General features: G+C 36.1%; 1 protein-coding gene across 8 annotated transcripts in view; it reads left to right on the top strand.

The window, feature by feature from the left end:
* Nucleotides 1-152: 152 nt before the first annotated feature.
* Nucleotides 153-20,613, top strand: part of LOC139079894 (uncharacterized) — a 613,636-nt gene continuing 593,175 nt past the window's right edge. For 6 of the 8 annotated variants that reach the window (XR_011533890.1, XR_011533904.1, XR_011533897.1 and 3 more), the window contains exon 1: nucleotides 153-437. The gene's annotated coding sequence lies outside the window, so the exon portion shown is untranslated. The remainder of the gene's footprint in view (nucleotides 438-20,613) is intronic. The other 2 variants (XR_011533913.1, XR_011533912.1) reach the window with 2 other exon arrangements.

A 20,613-nucleotide genomic window follows, 5' to 3' on the forward strand; every position in this document is an offset into this window, starting at 1 on the left:
GGATACTGTATTTCAAAAACTATTTTAGCCATCAAATTGAAAGGACACAAATCAGTAGCAATAGAAGCCTTCTTAATCCTCCTTAGGATGCAATTCAGATGAAAGAACTGCTTTTTTTTTTTATTTTTTCTTTTTGTATGTGTGTGTTATAGATGGATCTGAGAACGCTGTCTGGGCTTGGTGCCAAGCGCTGGTATTTCACAGCAGCGACCGCCTCACAGACGAGCTGTGGGAAGCAGGAGGGAGACACTCTCTTAGGGTGCCACTACTATGGAGACACAGCTGGGCTGAACAAGATTTGCTTCAAACGACAACAAGGGAGACAGAAAGTATCTGGTTCAACCGCTGCCCAAGCAGGCAGGCACCAGAAGAGCTAGCAGCCAATCCGGCCATGCTCGAAGCCAGTTCTGCAGCTCAGCCAATCAGTGACATCACTGGTGAGAAACTCATTTACATCATGCAGTAATGAACTTTGTTTAACATAGCCTCCCCCTTTCCTGTTACCCCCTCCCCATATTAGAGCCTTCCATTAATTATTCTGCTGGCATAATTTAAACCACTACGCAAAAATGTGGCTACTTTCTCTCTAATGACTTTTACCTTTTTTCTCCCTCCATTGGTGTCTGCTGTCACTGAAAGTGTCTGGGTGCAATTCTATTTTGCTTTCACCTTGCAAAATTATCTTCTCTTTCTTCCAAAAAATCTTAGAAAAAGTGAAATCTTTGTTTATTTTTTCTGACGCCACTCCCTTCTTAAGAATAGCATGCTTTCTCCAAGCTAGGATTCAGAATTGTACAAGGAAATAGAGAATAAGGGGGTGTTTTGCCATGGAAGTTGCGATTTTTCCAAGCAATCTGCATCTTAGAGCTTCCTGTAATGTTTCCAGATTTTTATGCTGCAGCGGCCATTTTACATACAGTGTTTTATCCAAAAAAGTGCTTATGTGCATCTGTCACACGGAGGAAAGTTCGCTCTTGTTATATTTCATTCTTCACTGCTCTCAGCCAACATGTCATTTCATTAATGAATAGAACTGAGGTCATTTCTGGACAAATCTCTCTCTTCCCATCTCAGCACAATGCACCTGATTTGCATCCATTTACTAGAAAAACTGAATACAAGAACCAGCTTGAAAAGAAGTTAAGGGACTAGCTTACATATTATTTCAAAATATGTCTCAGCAGTTATTTCTCAGAATGCGTAATATTTAACATCTGCCTTAGTGTTTCTGTAAAAATGCCTGATCTCCATTCCCAATGTAATACTTTAGCAAATTTATCGGTTTGTTATATAACCAAAACAGACCAAATGAAATAATATTCACGAATGAGTTCATTTATCAGCAGAAAACCTTTGGGAACACAATTTTGTCTTGTACGTTTGTGTTTAGTTTGTCAGGGATAAACTCATTTGTTCTGTAGATAACTTACAAAGGCTGGAACATGTGGCATGTGAAGATTTTCGGGTTGCTTGAGAGAATCCCAGAGCAGAAACTGGGTCACACTTAAATGCGATTTCTCTTAAACCGTATCTTTATTGCATATTGGCGTTAAAGGGATACAGTATCTAGAAGAGAAGGCAGAGTTTCATTGTCTTTTTTAAAAGAATATTTTGAATATTAATTGTTCAAAGACATGGAATTTTAAAAACATCGACAAGAGTTTCATAACAGGGCACGATTCGTTTAAGAAGCTTAAAGAGTACAATGATAGACATAGACACTTTTTAAACCATGTGAAGGATTTAGACGCTAAACCACGGCCCTTTTAATTCATGAGGCATTCCATCATCCCGTCATCAGTATTCAGGGAGCGACTGTCCTGAATCAGTCATGAGCTCCCCTGCTGCAGATCCTGTAATTTGAATCATGTGTAATAATATATTATCCTACTGGGGGCCTTCTTTCAGTAGGAGAATGGTTTATACATTCTGCTATAAGAGAACTTTTGGCTCTGCGCCGACTCACAGCCATTACTCACAGAGGCAATCATGATCGTCTTCCTTAAGGAATAACATCTGTACGACCTCCTGAGCCAAAAATCTGCAACCTCCCCCACATTCTGAATTATGATTTCTTGGAATTGGGACCACTTGACAAATCTGAAGTAGAAAAATGGACGGTTTAAAGGAATGGATCGCAATTTTATTAAGCATGCCATGTGGCGAAAGCACAAGCCCATTTTTTTGAAATGATGGAGAATAGTGAAGAATGGGGGCCCAAAATAGACCTAGATGTGTTTGTTTGGTTTTTAGACACAAGCTGAAACGTAATGTGTTTTATGAAGACATGGCTGCCTTGGTGTTTTTCTCTGGACATCCTAGCAAGGTTCTGTGAAGGGTGTGGCAATATGGAGGGATAAGTGGAGGGAGGCAATGGTTGTGAAAGCAGAGAAACCTTGTCTCGGCACTGTGATATATCAGCAACCATTTGACCCTGGAGTTAAAAGTTCAAGGAATGGCTCTGACTCTTTCTCTTGTTCTGACTTTGATCAGATCGTGTAATTTCATGTTTTTCCTTATCTGGGACAATTAAATACACAGCCAGCACAGAGATATTCTCTCTGCGTGCAATACCCTTCCCCTCCTCCTTTTATTTAACATTCGAAATCCTTCTTTGCTTCAAGGGCCAGGTTAAACGTTCGTTCTGTGAAATCTTTTCAGATCGTCTTGGCCAGAATCTCTCACTTCTCCGTCATTCTCTTTGTGCCTCCATTATTGTGTGGGGCACTCAACATTGCTGTAGGCCACATGCATGCATATTTTGCCACTAGACTGAAAGCCCCTTGGGGACAGAGACCACGTTGAATTCACCCTCTACCCTCAGCTCTAGGAATAAGGAGTTGTGCTCCTGGGTTTTAAATCAAAGTTCTAATTAATGAGTTCAAAGGACATCGTGAATTGTAGAGGAAGGGTTTGCAAATTCCAGAGATAACTATGTTGTTAACTATTACCACTGGATACCAGTTGGTGTCAGTTTTGCCTTATTGATCTTATGCTTTTCATTTCACTGGCCTTTCATTATAAAGCTCAGAATAAACGGTTGCTGCATTATTTTTCCTAAATAACCAGTTGTAGAGAAATGTAACTCTTTTTATTTATCAAATATCCCGGAATTAAGCCAAATCCGTTTGGTGTTTTAAAACTTAAAAATAAGTGAAATTGATGTAGATTAATTGCAAAGCAGCCATGATAAACAAATTACCTTATCAAGCTCTACTGTTAATGATATGGAAGAATTAAGTACTTGGAAGAGGTAAGCAATTAATGTTGGATGTTGTAATGCTGTATAAAGCATAACAGATCAGGAAATATGGAATCCCGAGTCTTATTCTTAGTGCTATAATTGAGATGGGTATTTTTAATCTGCAAACTAATACAATAACCTTTTAAGAGTGTATTTCTATATGTTTTTGATATAATCTGATAACATCCTGCCAAAATATGGTTGATTTGATACTACTCATCTATTGAGGTTTATACTCTTGGCTACTGTACTACTGCTAAGTGGAGATTCATTCCTTTACAGACAATGATATTCTTCGTAATATATTTACAAGTTGTATTTAGATTTTAAAAATCCTATTTCTGTTTGCCCAGTACATGTTATAATAAGGGAACGAAATAACTAGAAAATATATGCATCTTTACTTTTTGTATCTGAGAAAATAAAAATTTTAGCACTGGAAATCAGCTAACGTCCAGGTTTTATAAAAGTCTTAGAGAGGAAAAGTGTATTGTCCAAAGTATGTTCTATCAACTTCCTGGGACATCTGAGACTGGGGCCGGAATTCAGGAAGACCGGTTCAATATTCTTTCCACTTGACCAAATACTCTGTACTTTTAAAAGCAGCCACATAGGATCATACAATTTTATGGTGCTGACATAAATTACATTCACGTGTAGGATTCCTATTTTAGGATTGAAAACAAGGGAGATTGGAGCTTATTGAGGTGTATTTTTTCCCACTACCCTACAAGAACATAATCATCATTTATATCAGTATTATTTAAAATAATTTTGGTTTTGATGAAGAAAGGTGGAAACCTGATATGTGGGTTCACTTAGTAGTGGCTTTGACTTCAGTTAACACGAATGTTGTATCTTAAATTACAGAATTGAGTAAATAGATTTGGGTGGGGCCAGTTTGAACTCTTTTAGTTAACCAATGAATCGTGCTGTTATTAGTGGTCTTTTTTTTTTTTCTTCCTGTTGAAGTCTCCAGTTATCTCATTGATGGTATTTCCTTCTAGCCCAGTATTTAAAAATAGAATTCTGAACCTTATGAATACTGAGAGATGAAGTGTGACCACTTAGGGAACAAATGTTTCTCAAAGACAGTAAAAATAGTAGGAGGCTGTCCAGCTTCTTGTGTTCAGAAAATGATATTTAAGAACTCAGAGAATAATTGAGTAAATGTGGAGCATCTTAATTAAAGAAAAATGTTACTTTATGTCATGGTTTGAGACAGGGTAACTGAAGACCATTTGCATCTGAATAATATTGTTGTCTTTTCTAAACTTATTAAAGTAGTGATAAATAAGACTAAAGTAATGAAATCCTTCCCTTTTTGTTGACCATTTTTTGTATTATAATCATATGATCCTTATTCCAAAATTAACTCTTGAATTAAGAAAGTGGGGATAACTTGGGACCTATGCTTATGCAATAACACTATGGGGTTTTTGATTGTAAGATGGCAAAGGAATAGATGAATCCAACCTAAGAAGTTTAAATATTCTAGCTTTTTATTCTACTTAGTCCCTAAAACATGCTCAATATCAAGAGCAATATCAAGTACGTTTAGGAGCTTAATGAGTATTTTCATGACATTGGTGATAACATGTCACTGTTAGTGGACAATGGCACTGCTGTATAACAGGTTGCTGGCACAAGAAGAGGAACAAAAGGATATGGGTTAACGGCTAATATCCACTGAGGATGAGTTATACGCCATATGCAGGCATTATTTCATTTAATTCTCAAGTCAATCCATTGGTATCGTCTTCATTTTACAGATGAGAAAACTGAGTTTCAGACAGGTTAAGGAACTTGTCAAAATCACATTACTGAAAAGCAACAAAACTGGGATGGAAAACAAAGATTCTGACTTGAGATCTCATATTCTTAATCATTGGGCTCAAATTGAATAATCAGCACTTGCGAGTTTGCTGTTTGGCTGTAAGAACAAAATTTTTTTCATATATTACATCCAGAAATAGTTTATCTGGTTCATTTTTTTAGATGTGCACATATATTTTTACCTTAGTATTTTGTAAATGAGCTTGAAAGCTATGGCCCTAGCTATAATATCTAGATTCATATTTTCCTTCTATTTTTCTATTTATGCAACAATTCAGAGCACTTAAGGTAGAGCACGCAAAAGCAATTTTGAAACAGTAAAGTGCTAGATGAATGTAAGGTCATGATATTATTAAAGTGCCTTTTAAGTCTGAATTACTAAAAATGATTATTAGACTAAATGTTTCCATTTCCTCTTTCCTCTAGATATATGGCTTATTAAATATGTCACCTGTTTTATGAGAAAATTAATGCTTATTGATTTGGCAATTACAGAATGTCACTTAACAGTCTCACTAGATCCTGACTATCCAGACATTTAAGGTATCTTAGCATCTCTGTCCTGGTTACACATCTCGTGTCTGCAACCCACTGTAATCCATGGGATGCTGAAAGAGAGGAGTCTTGCAGCTCTTTACTAATAAATCCTATACCTAACGCTACATTTTCTAGTTTTTACCTCGTGGTAAGGACTAAGGGACATAGTCAACAAGTTGTTGAATCAGTTTAATTTTGCAAAGGCAAAGGGAAAAACAGAAGTGTGGGTAGTTTCTTCCCTTTCCAGATGAATCATTGTCCACGTTCTTCCTCAATTTCTTTACCGTTTCTTTCTCAAACATGTCATGTGCTTACTGTATGCTAAAAACTCTGCAGACAATAAACCTAGCCTCTTGAACTCTAGTTCAACAGTGTTATTGATGTTGATAATGGAAATACTACATATCAGTATAAATTAGTACATAATTACATTTAAAGTGTTTAGTCTTGTATAATTTATGGTCCCATCTCCTCAAAAAATCTAGAAAGGCAATAATTTTGAGCTCTATGCTTCTCTTTTGAGTCTACTGCACTTTATCTGTGGTTCTTCCATAATCCTGACACCTAGAACTCAAGAGGATGCTCCTTGGGAGGTCTAACAAATGCAGGCAGAAGCAGGACCATCTGTGCTCAGAAGACACTGGGCTCACTGATGTGCTTTCCAGGCTCATTAGCAGTTTTCAGGGTCACATCGTGATTTTGCCTGTGCCCTACATTATCCTCTGCTGCAATTAGAACTTGATAATTATTTTTTTTCCTCCCAAGACTTTGTTACTTCAGTCTTATTAACAATTTTTTTATTTGTGGGCAAGAATCAAGGTCCATGTAGCAGCTTCTCTCATTGCTTTCTGAACTTCCCTAGAAAGTACATCACTAGTAAAGTGCTTAAGATGTTTATTTTCACACAATGAAAACCAGAGCTGATAATGAGGAAAACAATGCCAATTATGTCTTGTGATGACTTAGCTCTACGGGTCAGGATGGAAGGGTTGGGGCACAGGAATCTCTGGCCAAATGCCTGCATCTGAACCTAGACTCTGTCACTGACTAGACTCATAACCTGGGACAGCTACGTAACTTCTCTGTGCCTTGGTTTTCTCATCTGTACAGTAGTACCTACCTTACAAGATTGTGAATTCTGTGTATTTTGCAAAGGAAGGTAATATAGAGATGGTAGTCTTTATTCTTCAAAGTGCAGAAGATGGTTGGGAGTATGTGTGTGTGTGTATTTAAATAAATATCAACATGGTGTAATTCCGTGCTATAATAGAGATGTGCTCAGGCTTGTGTAAATACTTTTGTTTATTGAGTCTGCTCCACCTCTTCAATCAGTTTTTTCTCTTATTTGAACAAGTTATCAAACTGTTGTTATGATATAATTATCAGTTTTATTCTACCAAATATTGGTTTCATTTTCCAAGTTTTTAAAAAGACTGTATAATCTTTCAGTGATAGCAGTATGATTTTACAATTACTAGCAACTAACAGTGTTCAATTCGTTGATTCTACTTTTTCTTCCCTTACTGGTTGGATGCATCAGGAAAAACAAATGTCCTAAGACACATGCAAAAATGCATGAAACCACTGACTTTGTTTTTTTTCAGAGCTCTGTAGTAGAGCTAATATTTCAGACCATGGTACCCTCGAATGACCTAGTCAGTGGCATTCTATCCAGAAGCTTAACCCACAGTCCAAGTGTCTAAGGCTCATGAATCAGATAACTGAAACATAGAGGGCTTTCCTATAGCAATCGTACGCTCAAGAAGAAAAGAAATGGATTCTAATCAGAAGACCTGGATTAGAACCCCATGTAACTTCTCTAAACCTCACTTTTCTTATTATAAAATAGGGATAGTTATTAATAATAATGACCAAGAAAGATAACTGTGTGGGGTAAATAAGGGGACATGTGGAATAATGGTATGTTTACTCTCTCTGGTGGCTTTGTAAAGCCTGTTTGAGCATGTGTTTCAATGTCAATAAGAGCAACATGATTTCAATAAAATGTCAACCTCTAAGGGGACAAGCTCTAGTATTATGTGTTCTATAGACGAGAGAATAAGCTTGCTTTTATTTACATTTCAAATCAAAACCCCCATTAATTTGACTGATTTGAGAGGAGTGTGAATGCCAGTTAATTAAATCAGATTGTTATCCTAACCTGGGAATGACTGAGAATAAAGATAGTTGCATTTTAAAAGGAGGTGCAAGAACCTCTCTCTCTCTTTCTCCAGAGGACCTACCGTACTTGAGTAGAGAAGAGAATCAGAAAGTGTTTCCAGTAATTGATGCAGAGGGAAGTTCAGAGGCATACAGATTTTTAGGTGCAACTGATTGTCAGGAGTATCATTAAGGCAAATGATACCACACAGAGCATCATATTTGAACTCCCATGTGCCAATTTTATGATGGTCTATAATTTTATCTCATCTATTAAGTTTTTTTTGTTTTAAGGTATTTTTTTTGGTGAGGAAGATTGGCACTGAGCTAACATCTGTTGCCATCTTCCTCTTTTTGTTCTCCCCAAAGCCCCAGTACACAGTTGTATATCCTAGTTGTAAGTCCTTCTAGTTCTTGTGTGTGGGATGTCACCCCAGCATGACTTGATGAGCAGTGTGTCGGTCCGCGCCCAGGATCCCAACCGGTGAACCCTGGGTCACCAAAGTGGAGCGCATGAACTTAACCAATAGGCCACCAGGCTGTCCCCTCATCTATTAAGGTTTGTTACTACTTCCTTCAAGCTCTATCCATATTTTTTCATGGTGTCAATAATAAGGATGGTAATTAAATGAACTTTGTCATGATATCTTGTAGGTGTAGATATTGGTTAAACTGTGTGTATAAGAAAAACAAAGAAATTACCCATTGGTTTTGGATACCTTATAGTAATATTATATTTTAATAAGTCCTGCTCCCCCTTTTCCTTTTAAACAGTAATTAGCTAACATCCCACTAAACACCACCAAAAATAGTGTTGAATGTCAGTGTCATTGTGCATTAGGATCTAATTAGCTTTTCAGTTCTTAAAAGCTGTTCATTTTGCAATAGAGTCAAATTTTGCCATTACCATGCTAGCCCTGGTGGTCTCAGATTCTTTAAAAATTACATTAAATTTAGTTATGTTTTTAGCTCTGTTATTTAATAATGGATTTTCTGGAGGTGACTGGGGTTTTGCCACCGTAGAAACACATCCTTTCACTAGATATAGACTTCAGCATGGAGTCTGTTAAAGAGGCCATACACCCTGTTTCCCCAGCAACACTTCTATTTAATGCTTGATACCCCAGGGTAGTTATTGAGGATGCCCTCTTCCATTTTCCATAGTGACTCATTTTAGGTTAGAAATTATGTGGCCATTCTATAATATAAAGCTAATTCCTGAATTTTTTGGTAAAATTATATTTTCAATAACAGATATTCTGATCTGTTGTCTTCAACATTTGTACAAAGTTATTTGTACCTTGTAGATCATGCAAACAGAGGTTTGGTTTTGAAAGTATGGTTGCAACAGTGATAGGCAATTTTGTTGACATGTGTTAGACACGCAATGAGTAGTTCCTGAATTAAACTCTCTCATTTGAACATCAGGTTTCATTAGTGCTCTGGTCTCCACGAGTAGCAGGAAGGAGCCTAGGATGTGAATTCATTTAACGAATATTGGCACTATCTGTGTGCCAATCACTGCTATAAGTAGTGAAGGACGCAGCAGTAAAGCAAACAGAGTCCCATGCTCTCAGGAAGCCTTTGTTCTAGAAGTCCTTTGTAGAGTAATAAAATATATTTATTAATTTATACTGATAAGCTTTGGCTCTCTTATACAAATTTCTCTGACGAAAGGAAGGCTTCATTTAAAAAGCAGCTGTTCTTGGTAAGACTACTCCAGGATGTAGGCTGACTTTTTACCATGAATTCCTATTGGATATGTTCTTTGTCTTCGCTCAATAGCTTACCTGACTTCTAAGCCCCTCCTGGAGTTGATGGTGCCAGTCGCCCATGATTTTTATGTCACAATTTAGTAAAGAAGAAGCTCAGAAAATCAAATTCCTCATAGTCTTGATATCTTCCTGTGTTCTACCCAACACGTAAATGTACATGGAAAACTTACTTCATTTGGCTTTGAAAACTTTTATTTTTTCTCACTGAGAAGGACAGGTTATCGTCGTTTTCTACAACATAACCAACATATGTACTTCATCTCTTCAAATGCTTCCTGGAGCTTTTCAAATGATTTCAGAGAAAGCACCTTCTCTGGTTAATTCAGCTCTTCATAAAGCCCATGAATATTTTAAAATTTTAATGACTTATGGGCATAGAAGAAATAATCAGCCATTTGTATACCAAAGCATACTTATTCAAAATGAGAACAATCTAACAATCGTATCATAAAATCAGGACCATTTAGTGCTTCAAATAGCTTAAGATGATCTAGTTTAATTCCCTTATTTTTCAAGCGGGCACAGGCCGTATGGAAAAGAAGGGGCGTTTGACTTGCCCAAGTTCACAGAGTAGTCCGTGGCAGACTCAGAAAAAGAATCAAGATTTCTTTTATTTTGCTTTTTAAAAAGAATTCTGATTATAAAAGTAATATTTTCCCATTATAAATTTTGAAAATTCAAGAAAGATATGAAAGAAAATTAAAATATATAGCTAACTTACTCCATATAAGTTACCATGGTCACACAAATGCTATTTAAAAATCTATACATCTTTGGAATAATATTGAAGTTTCACTTTATAAACAATTTTATATCTTGCTTTTAAACACCAAAAGAAGCATAATATTATCTGATATTATATGAGAAATGTACATTTCGATTAAAAATAAAAGAAGGAGATTATATAGAAAAAATCCTGGATTTTTGAATTACAAATTTATAAATTTTAATGAGATGATATAGGATAAATTTAGAAGTATGAATACCTAAATGTCATTTGATAAAAATATTTGTTTTGGGGCCGGCCTGGTGGCAAAGCGATTAAGTGCGCACGTTCCACTTCGGCAGCCCGGGGTTTGCCAGTTCAGATCCCGGGTGTGGACATGGCACCACTTGTCAAGCCATGCTGTGGTAGGCATCCCACATATAAAGTAGAGGAAGATGGGCACGATGTTAGCTCAGGGCCAGTCTTCCTCAGCAAAAAGAGGAGGATTGACAGCAGATGTTAGCTCAGGGCTAATCTTCCTCAAAAAAAAAATTGTTTTGTGGTAAATTCAAGTGAGATATACCAAAGTGACAATGCTATTAGAGACGCAGACACGGGGTCACACTTTTGAGGAGTGGTATGTCTTTTCTCCACATGCATTCTGGATTATATTTTCTCTTACATCCTCAAGGAACTTGCTCCACTAATTTTCTCCTTTATCATCATCTCTCTTTCGACCATCTCTTTCTTCTTAGCGTTCACAAATGCCCAACTTTCACCCATCATAAACAGACAAACAAACAAAACAACCACACCCACCTCCCATAAACCTACCCCCTCCTTATCTCTCACTCACCTGTCCTACTGCTGGACGGGAGGTGAGGAGAGCTGGACAAACAGTCAAACTGACTTGAGACAAGTAGTGTAACTTCTCTCTATCGTAGCAGAATCGACAGTTTTATCTTTTAGAAAACATAAAATGATTTAGAAACTGATAGTTTTATTAAGTGATTTATGATCTCTTTCACCTCTAAAATTAAACGAATCTGAGGGAGAAGAGAGGAAACAGCCCTCACAAGCACTTTTTAGTTATTATTTTTAGAGAGTTCTAGACTAACTCTAAATGTGTATTTGACATAGTGTCACTGCAATTTGCAGCCGTGATCTCATTTCCACAACTTATTTTGAGCTGTTTCCACTCAGGTTTAGTGGTGCAAGGAAGGTAGTAGAGTCAAGTTATTTTAAATAAGATCAAGGAAATAATCTGTTTTTAAATGAAATAAGCTCTTTGTGTTTTGAGCACTGGACCTAAAGTTTATTAAACTTGAAGTTACTCCAAAATTATTTGAATGAGAATAGGAATCAGAAGAACTCAGTTCTACTGCTAGTTATGACGCTGGCCATTTACGTGACATTGGAAAACCAATGTTTATTGGTACAGTGATGGAAATGAGACCAGATAAGGTCTTTCAACATTTGTTTTTTCCTTGTTAGAAGTGGAGTCCTTTCTTCAAATAACATTGAGTCAGAAGCCTAAAATATAGAATAGACAAAACTTCCACAGCTTTTGTGGGATTAGGGATGGGACCCTAAAGCCTTACCCACTCACCCCCTCACACTTCAGGTGGTGCCCCAGGTATTTGGTGGCGGCCTGAGAGTTCCGTGGGACTGAAGCCACTGGAGGCGATAATCGCTTAGGTTCCCTAGAACTTGAAATTAGACTATTATTTTGTTTTCGTTAGCAGCTAATAAATAAATAGAAATTAATTCTCCACTAGGTGGCAGTAGATCAAATCTCTGTTCTAATAGTTTCAACCAACAATCTTCAGTCCAATATTTAAGCACATATTTGGATTACTTATAAAACTTTCAGAAGAATGCCATTTTCTCATATTTTACACTTTAAAATTATTTTTCAATCTCTTACTTTGCTCTCACTTGGTGTCCTGTGTTCAAGACATTGTAGAATTATTGGTTAGTCCAGTCTCTATGATGCCTGGTAAAAATATTACTTGCTCTGGTCATGGGAAGTATTTAAAAATTGAATAATATTCAAATAATACATTTACATGAGCATCTAAATTTATTAGTAAGACACTTTTGATTTTCCAACTTACTAGAAGCCTAATCTTTAGCCCAAAGGTGATGGTGACCTGGTTGCTCATGTTTCCTGTCCCATGCCACCTACCCTCTTCCTCAGCATTGAAATTCCGAGGATAATGGCAGTCTGCATTGGGCGGTGTATTAACATTGCACTGAGGAGGTGCTGTCAGATTCTCTTAGGTGGTGGTGTTCGTGATAAGGGTAACCAGGAAGTGAGGTAGCTTAGGAGGTTGCATTCGTGCTTGCAAGGTTGAATGTCTAGTAGCTTATGGAAGGACAGAACAATGACTCCTTCCTTCAGGATTCAGCAGGCTTTCCAGGACTAACAGCTCTGGTAACTTCAGGCCAACACTGAGCCAACCCCGCGCCCCCCAACAGCCCCCGAAGTTGCCCTCTACTCCTCTTTTTTGGCATCACTTTTCTACTCCCCAGGAGAGAAGTGGTTGAGTCAATTCCCTGTAATCTTACATAGATCACTCTTTATGGAGAGTCTTTGACTACATTTCCTTAAAGCTGATTGGATCCTACTGGAGGCAGCTCATACATAGACAGGTCAAGGTAAAAGATCAAAGGTTTTGCCTGTTTTCCAGGTGAAATTAATAATAGCTCTCCATTTTACTCTCAGAATTTTCCCAATTAGGATGATAAATTACATGATTACCTGAATACGTAGCCATCTTTGCCTTGAGCACTAATTTCTGTTCTTCAGGCCAGGGTCACGTGGCTCAAGATTTAGCTAATTGAGAAGAACCACCAGAGGATACTTTCTTAAGAAGGAGCTGTGGGGCACAGGCATCTAGAGCTGTATGGACTGCCAATTACGTAGTCCTTAGAAGAAAAGAAAAGAGAATTTAAAGAAGAAAGCTAACTTTAAATTCAAGTTGCTACCTCATTAGTTCAGTTTTATCTGCTAGATACAGTCTTTTTTTAATGCATTGTGGAAAAGAGAATATGATTTTCGTTAATAAGGAAATTGTAAACCCAGAAAAGAATTTAAATGGCTTGCCTGTATTACATTATAAATATCAGAAAAAAATCCAAAATTAGAGCTCCGAAGACGGTTAGTTCACAATCTCTTATGCATAAGTCGTAGATTGAGTCTTTTAATTATCACTCAATAATAATTCACATCATCACTAAATGTATGGGACGCAGTTATCTTTCCATCGAAGTCATTACCCCAAATTCTCTTAAATAATCATATCTTTAGATCCTTAAATGCTCTTTTCCCCACATTAGTCCTCTCTCATTTTAATTGAATACGGTTAATACAGCAAATCATAGATTGCAAAGCCTTTTTTTGCCCTCAGAACAGGTTTATAATGAACAAATATTAAGTGACTGTTTGAAATGTTTCACCAAAGAGACTGAGTGCCGCCTTTCAAAATGTAAAGAGTTTTTTTCAGAGAGGGCTGCGAGGAGCTTTTTGCCTATCTGTATGTAGAACACCTGAAAGAGAGATTAGAGTATAACCTGAGGCACTTTGTTTAGAAGAATCTCATGAATCTTTGTTTCTCTGCTATCAGACTGGGCTCCTGAAGACCTTTGTACACAGCTTTTTCTCTGCAAATCATTTATTTCACTTATGGTCTTTTGGACATCATCCTGCTGAGAGGAGGGCAGTGAACGAAACAGCATCATAAATGTTACTGTTTTACTTTGAGTAGATAAATTATAGAAATAGCTACTTGTTTGGTTGAAAATGGTTTTTTTGGTGAGGAAGATTGGCCCTGAGCTAACATCTCTGTCCGTCCTCCTCTAGTTTTTGTATGTGGGATGTGGCCACAACATAGCTTGATGGGCGCTGCATAGGTGCACGTCTAGGATCTAAACCCATGAACCCCAGGCCGCTGAAGCAGAGCTTGCGAGCTTAACCACTACGCCAGGCCAGCCCCAACAAGAGTTTTCATATCCCCTGGAAATTAAGTGGCACCATTTGACTAGTTCTGACCAATGAGTGTGATCAGGTCACCAGAGTCACTTCCTTGAAGAGCCTCGAGGAGCCAGTGTGCCCACTCCCCATACTCTTCCAGCCATAGTAGTGGGGACCATGTATTGAGACAGCAGAGCCCCAAGGCGGACACAGCCTGGATTCCTGAGACTCTGCCTACTAAGGAGCTATACCGAAGTGAAGTAGAGTGAAGTGAAATATTCTGAGTACTAAGTGAAGTACTTTTATGTCAAAAGTCACTGAAATTTCAGAGTTCATTTGCTACATAGTGTAGCCTGGCCCTTCTTGACTAACATAGGGAATATATGAAGTTTGGTTTTGTAATTTAATTTTATTTTTCTGACTGAGCTCAGTCCTTACCATAACTGAGATTCTGTCAAGCAAGTATTGAGTGAGAGAGGTCATTACTTCAAAGTACAATAGTCATGAAATTAGACTATCATAAAGTAGTTTTTAATTTGACTAAAATGTGGAAAACTATCCAGAACCTGTAGGATTATTTTAGCCACCAAATATAATCTATAAGAAGAATCCTTATAAGAAGAGAAGGAAAAATCTACAATATTTTATATTATGTTTGTAATATAACCTTTACATTAATTTGTGGTTTAAAAGATCAGTTTATAATTTTATAGTTCTCAGATTTTATTTGTAAAACATTAGTGTTGTGGCTCTAGAAAACTAATGAAGTTTCTATGACACATAAGCTCTTTCAACATAAGAACATCTAATTGCTTATCTTATAGTCATCCGGGTTTGCTTGGACCCAGTCTAAGCACGGCGTCTGGTAATTCCCGATAGCATCTCCTTTCATTAAAAGCCTGTGTTGAATTGAATGATATATTGTATTATATGGTCATTGGGCAAGACCGATGAACAATAGTTTGGAATACATGTATCTGGGGCAGCTAAATTTCCTTTCTCAGTTCTGTGGAATATATCACTGCATGAAAAGAACATATATGGGGATGTTAGATGCCAAGTCCAGCCCACAAAAGATTTTTAAATCCATAACTGAGCTAACCCATAGAGATTAGTAAATTAAAAATAAAAATTTACAGGTTTTTGTGGATTGGCTCAGGCTCCTAATCATCATGTACATAAAACACCTGCATTAAATGAAAAATGTGGTCTAGTTTCCAATAGCTAGCTTACCAAGGAGCTTTAGAACACAGCTACTTTTTCATTTGGGCGTAAACAGTGGTTTTTAAATGTAGCTTTTATTATTAGCAGTATTAATATTTTATTTTTTATTATGGAAAACTTTGAATATATGAAAAGTAAGTCACTGTATATTAAACTACCATGTAGCTGTTGCTTGAGTCCAAACAACCATCAACCGGTGGCCAGTCCCATCCTGTCCATAACCCCATGAAATGCCTTCCTCTTATATTACTTTCGAGTAAATTCAGACATCATATCATTTTTTCCTTACACATTTTAGCATTTATCTCCAAATGATAAGTACTCTTTGATAAATGTGGTTTTACGTGTTTTTTATATAATAGTATATGTTTAACAGCTATTTCTCAAAATAGGTCTGGGTTGAAGTTGAACATGTTGGCATTGAGCCACACTAAATGGATACTATCTCTTGGACTAACGGTCTCCCCATTTCACCTTTAGCAGAACAAATTACCTTTAAACATTCGCAAAGTAAACTTTAAATTTCCCTTTAGACAATTTAGCAGTATATGTACACACTCCAGCCCTGAGATCAAGGAGCTGTGAAGATGTGTTCCGCAGCTGTCTCCCTTTGAAGTTTTCCGCTCTGACACTTCAGATAACAGTGGAACTTAGCTTTCCCGGGAACTAAGCGGGCTGCTCTTCAAAGAAGAGGTGAATACCTTAGGTTGACAGGTTAACTTCAAGAAAGGTAATCCTAATAAATGGAACTCACGGACAATGTTAGGAGGACTCAAAAATGCCTTTTATTGGCCTGTTTATTGACACTTGGGAGCAGCCGCATGTTATAAATGAATCTCACTTTCTTTGTGCTAAAATCATTCCCGTATAATCTTTTAATAGACTTAGCAGGATTTGTAGGAAAGGAAAATTTTTCCCTTTCTGTTTCGTACTTTAGAATATAATTAAACTGTGTCTCTGGTTTGTTTAAAAAGAGAAAGACAAACCACATTTTTTTCTTTATTTAGCAAGTATGTAATTGAAAGAAAAAAGGAAGGAATTTATTTATTTGGTCCAGAGTATATTTTTAACAAAATTAGAGAAATTTGGAAGTTTGCAATAGATGGTTTATATATTGTATAAATTTCCTTGAATTCATATATTTGTGGGGTTTTTTTGTATGCAAATGATAGAAAATGATTAAGAAGATAGAATAGTGTTGCTTCCGGGGCAGCATTAAAAATAGGATTTATCTTGGGGTCTGCCTGGAAGCATGGTGGTTCAGTTCACATGCTCTGCTTCAGCAGCCCGGAGTTCACGGGTTCAGATCCCGGGAGTGGACATATGCACTGCTCATCAAGCCATGCTGTGGTTGCATCCCACATACAAAAATAGAGGAAGATTGCCATAGATGTTAGCTCAGGGTCAGTCTTCCTCACCAAAAAAAAAAAAGGTTTATCTTAATGGATTACTAGTCTTCCTTTTTTTGTCTCTTGTATCAATGGCATGTAGATGACATTTAACTTAATTTAAACATTTGATTTAGATCCCAGAGCAGATGTAAGCAGCATATTAAAGGGATTGGTCCTGTTTCCACCATGTAGTTGCCATATAACTAAGGTCAAACTCTGGTTCTCTAAACATGTGACGGTAGTAATAACATTTAACCTATAAAGGCACTATAAAAATTAAATGGGATCATCTATGTACAGAGACTTTTTAAAACTCAGCTCTATTTTTGTATTTATATACAATAAAATACTCAAATTTTAGCCGTACATTTTGTTGTTTTGACAAATCCATACAGCTGTGTAACTAACACCATAATCATGACAGAACATTTCCATCACCCCCAAAAGTTCCCTCGTGTCCTTTTGTGATCAGTCCCCTCCACTCACCTAGCTTCTCTCAAGCACTGATCTGCATTTTCTCATGATAGTTTTGCATTTTCTGGAATTTTATATATATGGAATCATACAGTACGTAGTAATTTATGTCTGGCTTTTTTTTACTCAGCATAATGCTTTCGAGATTCATCTACGCCATTGAGATTTGAGATGTCAATAGTTCATTCCTATTTATTGCTGAGAAGTATTCTGTGTTAAATGAATATACCATCACTTGATGGACATTTGGATTGTTTCCAGTTTGGGGCAATTAGAAATAAAGCTTTTGTGGGCAAAAGATTTTAACAGACACATAGCCAAAGAAGATAGACAAATAGACAGTACTTGCATAAGTCTTTGTGTGGACATAGTTTTTATTTACCCTAGGTAAATGCCTAGAAATGAGATTGCTGGTAAATCCACGGTTAACTTTTTAAGTAACTTCCGAAGTGTTTTTTCAGTGACTGTACCATTTGCAATCCTTCCCACGATATATGCACCAATGGCTCCATATCCTTAAAATTTTATTGTCAGTCATTTTTAGAACTTTTAGCCCCTGGGTGTTGTTTGCTAATGTTTTGTTTGGGGTTTTTAGGTCCATGTTCGGGAGGCTTATTGGTCTATTCTATGTATACATGTATGTATTTATTCATTTATTTAAATATTGTCTTTGGTTTTCATATCAGGGAATTTGGGCCTCATAAAGTGAGTTGAGAAGTATTCTCTCCTCTTCTATTTTCTGGAAGCATTTGTGTAAACCCAGTATTATTTCTTCCTTAACTGTTGGTAGAATTCACCTATGAAGTTATCTAGGCAAGGAGCTTTATTTCTGAGAAGGATTTTAATTGACTTCAATTTCTGTAATAGTTAGAAGGCTCTCCAGTCATCTATTCCTTGCTGAAGGAGCTTTGGTAGTTTGTATCTTTCAAGGAGTTAGTCCATGTCCTCCAAGATGTCAGTCAGCATATAGCTTGTTCATAATATTCCCTTCTCATCATTTTAATTTCTGTAGGAGCTATATTTATGTCCATTCTTTCATTATTGATATTGATTATTTATGTATGTTCTCTTGTTTCCTATGTGTGGTTAATGCTTTATTAATTTTTAATGCTCTGTTCAAAGAGCCAGATTTTGGTTTCCTTAATTTCCTGTATGTTTTTCTCTCTTTTTCTTGATTTTTAAACATAGTTTTATTATTCCTATTATTTTTATTTTATTATTTACTACCTTTATTATTCTTATTATTATTCCTTCTCCTTACTTTGGGTTTAATTTGTTTTTTGACTTTGTGTTTCTTACAGTGGAGGCTTAAATCGTTGACTTTATATCTTCTTTAGTGCTATACATTTTCCTTTAAGCACTGCTTTAGCTGCATCCCACAAATTTCTACAAGTGTTGTTTTTGCTTAAAATGATGTTAAGTTCTATCTATTTTTCTTCATTTTTTTTAAAGTTCTATTATTAGTCTGTCCATGTTTAGGCTTGTTTATATATGTGGATGAATTGATTGCTTTATCATTATAAATTCTTTAAATTATAGTCCTTGTTATAAGGACTGCTACGACTATAGCCACTCAAGCTTCTTTTAAAAATTTGTTTGCATAGTATATTTTAATCCTTTTGTTTTTGAAATATATTTGTTTTTATGCTTATAGTTAGTTTCTTCTAGACAATATCATAGTTGAGTCTTGCTTTTTGATTCAATCTGATAATGTCTGCTTTTTCGTTACTTTGAAGTATTCAGACAATTGACACAATATAGTTTTATTATAGTTAGGTTTCTATCTATGATGTTTCTTTTTTTTCACTTGACCCATCTGTTCTTTGTTTCCCCTCTGTTTTTCTCTTTTCCTCTTCCTTCTTTTGGGTTAATTGAGTAATTTTTTAGAATTATTTTTATTTCACTATTGGTTTTTATCTCTTTGTTTTATTTTTTACTGTTTGCTCTAGGGTTTAGGATTTAGATCTTTATGTTACAAATAATATTACTTTCAAATAATATTATACCACTTTTGGTGCATAATAAGAACCTTACAATAGCATACTTCTATTTCCCAGCTCCATCCTTTGTGTGATTTGTGTTAAACATTTTATTTCTCCATATGCTACAAATACCACAATATATTTTTAAAGCACTAAATTGCTTTTTAGACAAAAATATGTATATTTGTCCACCTGATTGTCATTCCCCATGCTCTTTATTCCTTTGTGCAGATATTGATTTTTTTCTGGTGGGACTTTCCTTCTGCCTAAAGGTCGTCTTTTGAGATTTCTTGTAGTGTAGTTCTGCTGGTGATTAATTACCTTGGTGGTTGTTTTTCTGAAAAAAGTCTTAGTTTCTCCTGAGTTTTGAAGATATTTTCTCTGAGTAAAGAATTATAGGTTAGCAGTTTCTTTTTCCTATTCAGCACTTTAAATATTTCTCTCTGTTGTAATTATTATCTTTGTTTCTTCGTAAGTAATATGTCTTTTTTTTCTTTGGCTGCTTTTAAGATTTTCAATTTTTCAGTGACATTCAGCAATTTGATTTTGTTATGCTAACTGTGTTTTTCTTTACTGGGGATTTGTTGAGCATTGTGAATCTGTGGGTTGATAAATTTTATCAAATTCAGAAGTTTTGGTCTTTATTTCTTCAAAAAATATTTTCTGCTCCCTCTACCTCTCCTACTTCTGAGACAACAGTGACATGCAAGGTATAATATATGATAATTTCTCACAGGCCACTTCTCTGCTCATTTATTTAATTTTTTTCTTTTTAGTATTTTTCCTCTCTGTGCTTCACTTTTATAGTTTCTACTGCCATGTCTTCAATTTCACTAATTTTTTCTTCTGCAATGTGTAATCTGCTGTTACTTCCATTCAGATATAGGATTTTCCATCTCTAGAAGTCCCATTCATGTCTTTTTTTGTATCTTCTATTTCTCTTATTATAAGATTTATCATTTCTTTTCCTTTATCTTCTTGAACATATGGAATATATTTATAGAGCTATTATAAAGTACTTTTTAATAGTTCTAAAATTCACGTCATTTATGAGTGTGTTTCTATTCTTCTTTATATGGTCATATTTCTCTGCTTTTTTTTACACACTTGGCAGTTTTTTACTGGATGCTGTATTAGTTTGCTCAGGTTGCCATAACCAAATACCACAGACTGAGTGGCTTAAACAACAGAAACTTATTTTCTGACAATTCTGGAGTCTGGAAGTCTCAGTTCAAAGCCCGGCAGACTCGGTTCCTGGTGAGGCTCTTTGGCTCTTTCCCTGGCTGCCTCCTTGCTGTGTGCTCACAT

The sequence above is a fragment of the Equus przewalskii genome, chromosome 27, assembly GCF_037783145.1.
Source record: "Equus przewalskii isolate Varuska chromosome 27, EquPr2, whole genome shotgun sequence".
Taxonomy (NCBI): domain Eukaryota; kingdom Metazoa; phylum Chordata; class Mammalia; order Perissodactyla; family Equidae; genus Equus; species Equus przewalskii.